The following is a 9,761-nucleotide window of genomic DNA, read 5'->3' on the forward strand; positions in this document are numbered from 1 at the left end:
GTGAACACATGAAACTGTAGATACCGCACCCTTGACCCTAGGTCTGGACTCACTCCCTCTCTCTTTCCCACAGCCTTGCTGTGTGGCCCTGTGGTGTGCTGTATACCATCCAAGGCCTGTGAGTAATAAATCTTGTTCTTCAAAGTTCCCTGATGAATTTTTACTTAAGTGCACCTTGCAAAAAGAAGCACAAGGGGAAGTCCAGCCATAACATTGACTCATAAGTAGTATGGGCCCAGGCAAGTGGTGACGCATTCCTAGCTGATAGCATCACTGTAACAGCTTCGCAATCACTAACACAGAACAAAATCCTATTGCTCTCTACAACTTTGCGACACACATAAACACCATTATGTGAGTAGGGATTTTTGTTTGTGTGGCATAGTTGGGTGGGGGTAAAAAACTAAGGAAAGGACTGGGTTCCACAAAAAGTAAATTAATTCACTGAAAGCAGAAACTACCACTTATCAAGTGTTTCTAGGTCTTAGACAATATGCTGGTATATTTAATCTTCTGAACAATCCTAGGAACTAAGTGCTATTATTAATCTCTGTTTCAGAGATGATGAAACTAAGTTCTAGAGAAAATTCATAACCTGTACAGAGTTACCCCAGGAGTAGGTGGTGAGGGCAGGGCTTGAATTCAGATATGCCCAATTCCAAAACCCATTTCTTAACCCAGTCACTAGCCTATATGGCTGCTCATGTTGGACAGGGGTCTAGTCATTGAGACTACAAAAACTTGCAACCAATAGCAAGCTATGCTTTCTACTGTCCTTTCCCTTCTTCTGCCTGAGTTTGTGTTGCTTTTGCTATGAAAAGGTTTTGTATTTCCTAAGCAAAAGGAATTTCCTAAATGTAAACATTGAATCAACTTCCGTTAGTAATAATACATAACATTTTTGTGACAGTCTGCTTGGCATTATGCTTTATAGGTTAGATAGGCAGTCACATCGTAGAAAGCAATAGAACATAGTGGTTAAGAGTGCAGGTGTAAGATCCTTAGCTTGGACACTTCCTGACTGTATAAAACCTGACTAATTATTTAAACTATCTGTGCCTTCCTTGTCTCCCATAAGATAGAGTTTATTATAGTTGCATTTTCATTTTTGATCTAAACTGAATCACCCAGCTTGGTCATTGATTTTGTTTTTCCTCCAGACTTGGCTCTTAATAATTTTTAGCTTATTCCAAATAATGTAAAAATCTTCAAAAAATACAAAGGATCATTACAGATAAAATGACAACAAACTTTTGAAGGCAGTTAGCTCTATTGTAGAAATTTCAAACTACTTCAGCAATAATATTATTATCGAATTGAGCATGTAGTCTCCCATGGAGGTAATTTAGAATGGGACAATATAATTTTATCAAGTGCTGTAAAACAGAAGAAATCACACACACCTACCCCTGTGGGTATCTAGATCCAGACAGCTGGGATCCCAGTGCCATCCCACAGAAAGATGCCCAGACACGTATCCCCCAGTGATCAGCATGACACACGAGGAATTAGGTCACAAAAGATTCGGGTTGACTATGTTTGGGGATGTGGATCTAATTTTCCCTAATAACTGAATCTTTACAGATAACCAATGTTCCCAGAGGCTGGAAGTCCTTTACCTGTTGTCACCCTCCTCACCCACCCTGTGTACTATCTGTTTAACGCCACCTGAGAAGTTTCTCACCTCTTTTGGAATTTGGCAATAGGCTTCCTCTTCCCAGCTTAGATAGATGCGCTGGACCTTCAGGGTGGTTGAGTCAGACAGGGTTTGTAGGCTCAGTCACTGTGGAGCCTGGAACTGGCTCTCTCTCGCACCCTCCATACAGTCCATGTGAATTGTGGAGGAGGAAAACTGTTCTCTTAATACAAAATCTTACCCATTTCCTGGATCAAGATGAGTGTTATTTCTTTGCGAAGGAGATCTCCCCTTGCTTCAAATGAATGATTAGAGACTTTATTTCTTATTAAGCTTAGCTTAAGCTCAACATTTTAATATTTTTTTTCCAATAGGATTTATATTTCATATTTATGGATTAAGCAAGAAAGAGTAAAAGAACGGTTTCTTTAAAAAAAAAAAATCGGGGGGGGCTCACTCGCTGCAGCTACCTCCCACCCCTATCGCTCGCAGCTCTGCTGTCAGCTCCTCCCACCGCCCCTTCGCCCTCAGCGACCCCTCGCCGCCTCTCCACATCACACAGGCAGAAAAAAATCGCTATGCTCGTCCCCGACAATGGCTCTGGCACGTGCACAGCTGGCTTTGCTGGGGATGATGCCCCGGGACCATGTTCCCATCCATCGTCAGGTGCCCCTGACACCGGGGCGTCACGGTGTTCTCGGGGCAGGACAGCTACGTGTGTGAGGAGTCCCAGAGCAATAGCTGCATCCTGACCTCAAGTACTGCGTCGAGCACGGTGTCGTCACCGACTGGGACGCCATGGAGAAGATCTGGCACCACACATTCTGCAACGAGCCGCCTTCAACATTGCAGCTATGTATGTATGTGGCCGTCCAGGCCGTGCTGTCCCTGTACGCCTCTGGCAGCACCCCTGGTGTTGTTACAGACTCTGGGAACAGGATCACCCACACCGTGCGCATGTACGAGGAGTGCGCCCTCCCCCATGCCATCCTAGGTCTAGACCTGGCTGGCCAGGGTCTGACTGACTATCTTATGAAGATCCTCACGGAGCGTGGCTACAGCTTCACCACCGGGGCCGAGTGGGAAATCTTGTGTGACATCAAGGAGAAGCTCTGCTGTGTCACTCTGTCTGGACTTCAAGCAGGAAATGGACACCGCTGCGTCCTCCTCCTCCTTGGAGAAGAGCTACGAGCTGCAGGATGGACAGGTGATCGTCACTGGCAACAAGTGCTTCCGGTATCCAATGGCGCTTTTCCAGCCCTCCTTCCTGGGTAAGCCCTGCTGCATCCACGAGACCACATTCAACTCAATTATGAAGTGTGATGTCGACTTCCAGAAGGATCTGTACGCCAACCCGGTTCTGTCTGGTGGGACTACCATGTACCCAGGCATGGCCAATAGGATGCAGAAGGAGATGGCCCTGGCCCTCAGGACAATGAAGGTCAAGATCATTGCCCCGCCAGAGCCCAGGTACTCGGAGTAGATGGGGCTCCGGCCTGGCCTCACTCTCCACCTTGGGGCAGATGCAATCTGCAAGCAGGAGTATGACGAGTCGGCCCCTCCACGGTCCACCGCAAATGCTTCTAAACCAACTGTGAGCAGATGCGTAGCGTTTGCCGCATGAGTTCATCAGAAGTATAAATTTGCCCTGGTGAATGTATATACCTCATGCTAGCCTCATGAAAACTAGAATAAGCCTTTGAAAAGAAATTTGTCCTTGATATCAGCACCAGATTGTAGACTTGGTTGCTGATTTTGACCTTGTATTCAAGTTCACTCTTCCCTTGATACATATTTAATACCCTGTACTTATCTTTGATTTAAACTCTTAGGACACGTGGCTCAGTCACTCGGTAGCTGACGTGAAAACATGTTTATGCAAGAGAAATCTAATGGCTTGATGAGAATCTGCAAGGCCATGCATTTCTTGATCTGTGCAAAGCATTAATTTGCTAAGAACAGCCTATTGCAGGATTTCTCTAGAGGCTGACAAGAGTCCTAAACCAGTTTTTATTTCTGTCCTGCCAGTCTGACATGGTTGGGAAGGTCTGAGTTTTAGGACCCATTTTCTTTTCTTAGCTGTGTTGTTATTTGCCTTGAATTGGAAAATGGTTTGCATTTATCCCTGTAAATTTATTCATCCTTTTAATTTATGTAAAGTTTTTGTACACAATTCTTATTCTTTAAGAGATGACAACCCATCTTGATTTTCTGCTGTCATAGACAACAGTAGACCCCAGCAACATGTTATTATAAGGAGGACTAATAAAGAAAACAAAAAACAAACAAACAAACAAAAACAGAGAAGAGGCAAATTACAAATACAAGAACAAAAAGGGAATAGCACCACATCCTACTGAAAGAAGTATAATAAGGAAATATGATGAGCTTTATGCCAATAAATTTGACAACTGTACAGATAAAACATACAAATTCTTGGAAAAAAACCTAACTTACCAAAACTGATACAAAAAGAAATAGAAAGTTTGTATAGCCCTATACGTGCTAACAAAATTGAATTCATAATTTTAAAAGTCTTCTCAAGACGAAAACTCAGATGCCGAAGATTTTACTTGTAAATTCTATCAAAAATTTAAAGAGGAAATAATTCCAATCTTACATAAACTCTTTCAGATAAAAGGAAGAGGTAACACTTCCAGCTTTATTCACAATAGCCAAAAACTGGAAATAATCCAAATGACCACCAACTGATGAATGGATAAACAAATTGTGATACTAAAAAATTATAAAAAACAATTCCATTCCATAAAATGGAAGACTACTCATCAATGAGATGAACATACTGCTGATACACACAAAGATATTGATGAATCTTAAAAGCATCGTGTTAATGAAGGAAGAATTTCTTTTTCTAAAACCATCATGATAGAAAACAGCTCAGTGGTTGCCGGGCCTGGGGACCAGGGGAAGAGAATGACTGCACACTAGCATGAGGACAATTTTGAGAGCGATGGGATATTCTATATTTTGATTGGGGTCTTGATTATAGGACTGTCTACATTTATGAAAACAAGCTATATATTTTAAAATACACTTACAATTTTATTTTATCTAAATTATGTCTCAGTAAAACTAATTTTTAAGAAGAAATACTGCCTTTACAGAAAGAAGCAATATTATTTACTTATTAAATCAAATGAAGCACGAATAGCTGTTCTCAGAAAGAAAAAAAAGCCTTCAATTTATGTTTAATAATACTCAGAGTGAAACTGTAAGACTTACTAGAAAGAAAAGAGACTTACAAAGATGCTCCATAGATAAAGGCAACTGGGAACCGATCAACTAAGTTTAACCACATATCAAAATAGGCCTGTTAGGGGACTTGTTTTTTTTTTTTTTGTTTTTTTTTTTTAATCCATTCAGCCACCCTAAGTCTTTTGATTGAAGCATTTAGTCCATTTACATTTAAAGAAATTATTGATAGGTATATAGTTATTGCCATTTTATTAACTGTTTTTTGGTTATTTTTTGTGGTTCTCTGTTCCTTACATCACGGGGAGGTAAGGTACACCACAGGGAATATAGTCAGTAATTTTGTAATTAACTATGTATGATGCCAGATGGGTACTAAAATTATTGTGATGATCACTTCGTAAGATGTATAAATGTCTGATCACTATGTTGTACACCTGAAACTAATATATGTCATCTATAATTGAAAAATAAACTTTTAAAAAAAGTTATGTTATCACTGAAAAAAACGTAGACCTGTTACCTATTCAGTCAAGGCAAGCTTGTCTTGCTCCTACAGAGTGTGTCTTGGTTAAATTAAGACATTAGAAGAAGGTTGCCAGGTATCTTTACTTCACACTTGGAATAATCCTAAGAAAGCATACTTGTAAGTGGAAACACAGGCTGTGTTCAGTCCTGGGCTGGCCCAAGAGGGTTCCCCTAAGGCTGAACACATAGGCCCAGGTTTAGCTTCTCTAAGGATCTGATCAGAAAAGAAGACAGCTTGTGAAGAAAACGAATCTCTTGGCAATAGCTGAACATTACCATTTCAGAATTTACCAGAACAAAATAACCACACCACATGTTGTCCACACCCCTTGGGAGATGCACTTTAAATTGTGTCTTAATGCATGAAAGCCCTCTCACTCAGGGGAGAATGAGAAGGGTAGTTGTTCCTTCAAAGACTCCAAATAAAACATCCAATGAGCTAAAAGCATGAGCCGGCAATTAAGGAGGGCACATGGGATCTGGTTTCTTTAACTAGCTTGACGCACACAAAGCCATTCCCAGAGGAAATCTCAGATCTCAGAGCCTAGCTCAGTTGTTTGCAATGTCCAAGCTAAATATACGGATACCAATGTCAAGAATGAGGCAGAAGCAAAACAAATGATGATAAATCAAGAAGCATTGTTTTTGCTCTTCCGAGAGGCAACTTGATACTGTAAGACAGTTCAGTGGCTTACATCACCTAATCACTCTGGACTGGCCTCTCTCTCTCCCGGTCATTCTCTTTAGTTAAATATAATATCTTGTTCAATGAGCTGTTTCAAAGTTTAAAAAGAACACATTCAGGGCATCTTAGCACAACGCCTGGCTCCAAACTGCTCAGTGAATGTAGTAAATATTCTATGTCATAGGATGCTAAATATCATATGTTGAACATAAAATAGTAAACATAAGAAAAGGATGTTGGAGTGTTTTCTGTGACCCTTTATATAGGGAAGAGACACCATGGCAGGATTAATTCTCAGAGGGTTAGGAAAGAGTAACTAACTTGTCATAACAGAGATGTACTTGCCTTCATCAGGGGAAGTGGAAGTGAGAGATCCCCAGTGATGGAGGGTGTACTGGTTATTGTTTGTCCGCCTAGATGCATTATTCCTCCCAGGAGGCCATCGCCCGAGAACGCTATTACTTGAGCTCCCTTGCTGGCTAGCGACCAGTTGGATTTGGCCAATATGAGGCACTGGCAGAAAATCACTGAGCGAGAGGAAGGAGTTCAAACTATTTCTTCCTGCTCCCTCCCTGCCTTGGTATTGTGTCTTTGGCAGCGTTTTCATCCTTCCAGGATTACGGTATGGCCAGACAGCTCCTCTTTCACAATCTCAGCCCTTCCTGGGCTCTGGTCTACTGCTCCCTTTCCTTGCCCTCTCACGCTTGGGTGGTAATGGCTTTCCACTGTTACAGATCTGTATGTGACATCATCCTGTCTGTATTCCATTAACCCTGTGCACTCATCTATAAGCCGACCCTTCGTTAGAGTCTGTCTGTTTGAACCACCTGGGGCAAATGCTATTTTCTGCTAGGACCTCGACTAGTGACGGGGCTCCAAGGACCTCACAAGTGTACCCACCAGAGAAAGATAAAACTTTAATTAATCTGGCAGTTCCAAAGAGTGCTAACTAGTTCATCATAGCTGTGCAAGTAGTAATTTTCCTGGGAACATTAGAAACACAGGTAGTACGACAGAGGTGGAATAGTAAAAGCCCAAAGTGGGCGACAGAGAGAAGCTGATAACATCTGGCAATAAGCCAGACCTGGGGCAATGGCAGGAGAGCCCCAGCTTAACATGAAACTCAAAGTTTGAGCTATTACATAAAACAGATATATTAAAAATTGACCTGAGAATAATTAAAAATTGGCCTGAGAAAAGCCATAGGGACTGTTTCAGTTTTTATCCAGGGGAAGAGGAAGAACAAGCCCCAGCAAGTATATGTAAAAGGAGAGTGTTCTTATATACCAGGGACCTACTGTGCACGTAGTTTCAGTGGTATGAGTAATAGCTACAGCTCTAGGAAGACTCACTTGTACAGCATGGGTCATGCAGGCGGGGACCATAGCTCTAGCCTTGTTACCAACTCGTCAACCTTGTCATACTGGGATGGCAATGACCCTGTTCATTTCCTGATCATTTTACAACCACAGGATGTTTCCCTCCTATTTCGTTGTCCTGGCATAATCTTTTACAAATGCCACACTCACTTGCCAAGGTATAATATTTTTATCCCTATATGGCACCACATAACAAATCAGTACAGCTTTATTAGTTTAAGTATCCGTCTGTACTCTTTGGTTAGATAGAAAAAGAAGATGAGTGTTGTTCCTGCTGCGTTTGCAGGCAGAAATCAGCGGCGTATTTGTAGGAGGCCAGGGGGTCAGAGAAGCACTACCTGGAAAAAACCTGTGGTCACTCCAGCCAATTCCATGTAGGGGTAATATTTTGTGCCAGTTTCCAGGAGTGATACTTAGCTTTTCAGGCTATGAAATTCAATTGTTAGGGCATCCAGAGGTGTTTAGACTTTGATGGCTAACGTCATTTAGGTATGAGAGAGAGCAGGAATATGGGTCCGTCGGGCTACCTTGGCCCCTGGGCCAGGATTCTCACTGCCTTGGCCACGTGCTAGAGGCTCCAAGTCAGTGTCTGTATCTGACTCTCATTCATGCTTCACTTACCAACCCAAACACAGCCTGACGGACACACTCTCTCTTTAGGTGTGTTAACAAAAATACTTCTAGTTACAGTCACCTTTTACTTGCCCGGGAATCTTATCATCTGTCTCTTTACTGTATCTTTGCCTACCTTTGGTAGAATTTTTTTCTTCGCTTATATTATAATCTGGCTCCCAGATGGCAGTTTTTTTCCTTTCTCTCCAACTTCTTAGGGAATCCTCATTTTGGGCCATGGCTGCCACCTATGGCTGCCAGATGGGAATGCATGATCTCAGGGACTAGTTTTTTATTTTTTTGTATAGCATTTAAAATATATTTAAAAAAATTTTTCAGTTACAGTTGACAGTCAATATTATATTAGTTTCAGGTGTACAGCATAGTGGTTAGACATTTATATAACTTATGAAGTGATCCCCCCAACAAGTCTGGTACTCACCTGACACCATACATAGTTTTACAATATTATTGACTGTATTCCCTATGCTGTATTACATCCCCGTGACTATTTTGTAACTACCAATTTGAATTTCTTAATCCCTTCACCTTTTTCACCCAGCTTCCCAACCCCCCTCCTTGGCAACCATCCATTTGTTCTCTGTATCTATGAGTGTATTTCTCTTTTGTTTCTTCCTTTATCTTGTTTTTGAGATTTGATGTATAAGTGAGATCATATGGAATTTGTCTGTCTCTGTCTGACTTACTTCCCTTAGCATCATACCCTTTAGGACCATCCATGTTGTCCAGACTAGTTCTTGCTGAGTGTCATGCTCCCTCTGAATTTCAGGCTTCCAAGCAGAGGGACAGATGCTTATCTCTCTATAGATGTTTCTCTAAATTGTTTCTATCCTCTGGACCTCATATCAAAGGTTATTGCTTTTTAATGGTGACAAGTTGGACCTGACCAACTCCACCTCTAAGATCTAAAACTCTAAAAACCCACACTCTGACCACAAACTCCCCTCCTTCCAGCTCTCACTCTTTCACTTCTGCAATCCCTAACCCTGTTGAAATACTTGAATCCCTCTCTCTACCCCCTGCTGGCCATATTTCCTTCTTTATCTAATCCATAGCCCGATGGATTGACCTTTGCTTCCCCAGATAGACAGCAGAGTTTTGCTGCAGGAAAAACAGTCGTTAGGCAGGTTGGACCGACTTCAAATTTGTAATCTGCAATTTTAACTGCTCTCATCTTTCATTAGTTCCTTTGCCTGCTGACCGGTGGCTCCCCTCTTATCTAGCAGTTAGGAAATGTCTCTATTTTCCTTCAGGCCCCTAAGTCAACCCTATTCTGCCTCCCTCAGCTGTTCTCGTTTATCTATTTCACAGATGCAATAAACGCTGTCTGATAGACACTTAGGTACCACCAGCGCTCCCTTACGTAAGCATTTATGCACAGCCAAATACATCCTTACCTCTTTCCTCCTCTCTCGGGAGCAGCCGGCTCTCCCTACAGCATTTTAAGGCGAATCCTTCCACCTGGGCTCTGATTAGGTCGTGGTTTTTACAAATCATTCCTTTTCTTTATAACCATGGCAACCTTTCTCTGTTAGCTCCTCCTTCTCAGCCTAACACTGTGCTCAAACATAAAACCAAAGCCCTTCATTCGTTCTACATTTTCCTCTACATCTGAGCCCCTCTATCCTTCCACTCCTGGGTAGGCCTCCTTAGTAGTGCATGCTCCTCTCTGTCATCTTCTATTTGT

The 9,761-nt window shown here is 41.9% G+C and overlaps 1 pseudogene; it reads left to right on the top strand.

Moving 5' to 3' along the window:
* LOC117031506 (actin, cytoplasmic 2-like) overlaps window positions 1-3,223 on the top strand; it is a 20,104-nt pseudogene extending 16,881 nt beyond the window's left edge.
* Window positions 3,224-9,761: the final 6,538 nt, after the last annotated feature.

The sequence above is a fragment of the Rhinolophus ferrumequinum genome, chromosome 12, assembly GCF_004115265.2.
Source record: "Rhinolophus ferrumequinum isolate MPI-CBG mRhiFer1 chromosome 12, mRhiFer1_v1.p, whole genome shotgun sequence".
NCBI lineage: Eukaryota > Metazoa > Chordata > Mammalia > Chiroptera > Rhinolophidae > Rhinolophus > Rhinolophus ferrumequinum.